Source organism: Erinaceus europaeus, chromosome 6 (genome assembly GCF_950295315.1).
Source record: "Erinaceus europaeus chromosome 6, mEriEur2.1, whole genome shotgun sequence".
In the NCBI taxonomy this organism is placed as follows: domain Eukaryota; kingdom Metazoa; phylum Chordata; class Mammalia; order Eulipotyphla; family Erinaceidae; genus Erinaceus; species Erinaceus europaeus.
Genome location: NC_080167.1, coordinates 19,971,925 through 19,972,376, shown reverse-complemented (window position 1 = coordinate 19,972,376; position 452 = coordinate 19,971,925).

Below are 452 nucleotides of genomic sequence, written 5' to 3'. Positions count from 1 at the left end.
CTTTTCTTCCTACTCCTGCCCCTTTCTTTACCTTGTATTCTCTTGTTCAAAGCCAGTCAGATCCTAAAGGGACAGAGAGGGTACTCAAATTTGCAAATAATCGGGGCTGGGTGGTGGCGTACCTGGATGAGCACCCATGTTACAATGCACAAGGACCCAGGTTTGAGCCTCCGGTCCCCGCCTGCAGGGGGAAAGCTTTGCCAGTGGTGAAGCAGCGCTGTAGGTGTTTCTCTGTTTCTCTTCCTCTCTATTGTCCCTCTCAGTTCCTGAGTGTCTATCCAGTAAATAGCTAAATATAAAAAAAGTTTTTCAAAAGGTATATTTGCAAAGAATCTATTTGCAAAGGCACAGGCAGGACATGGAGGTGGGAGCTGGAGGTGGGGGAGATGGTCTTCCTTCAGTGCTGTTAGCAACAGCAAGATCATAGCTTGAGTCTTAAAAAAAAAAAAAAA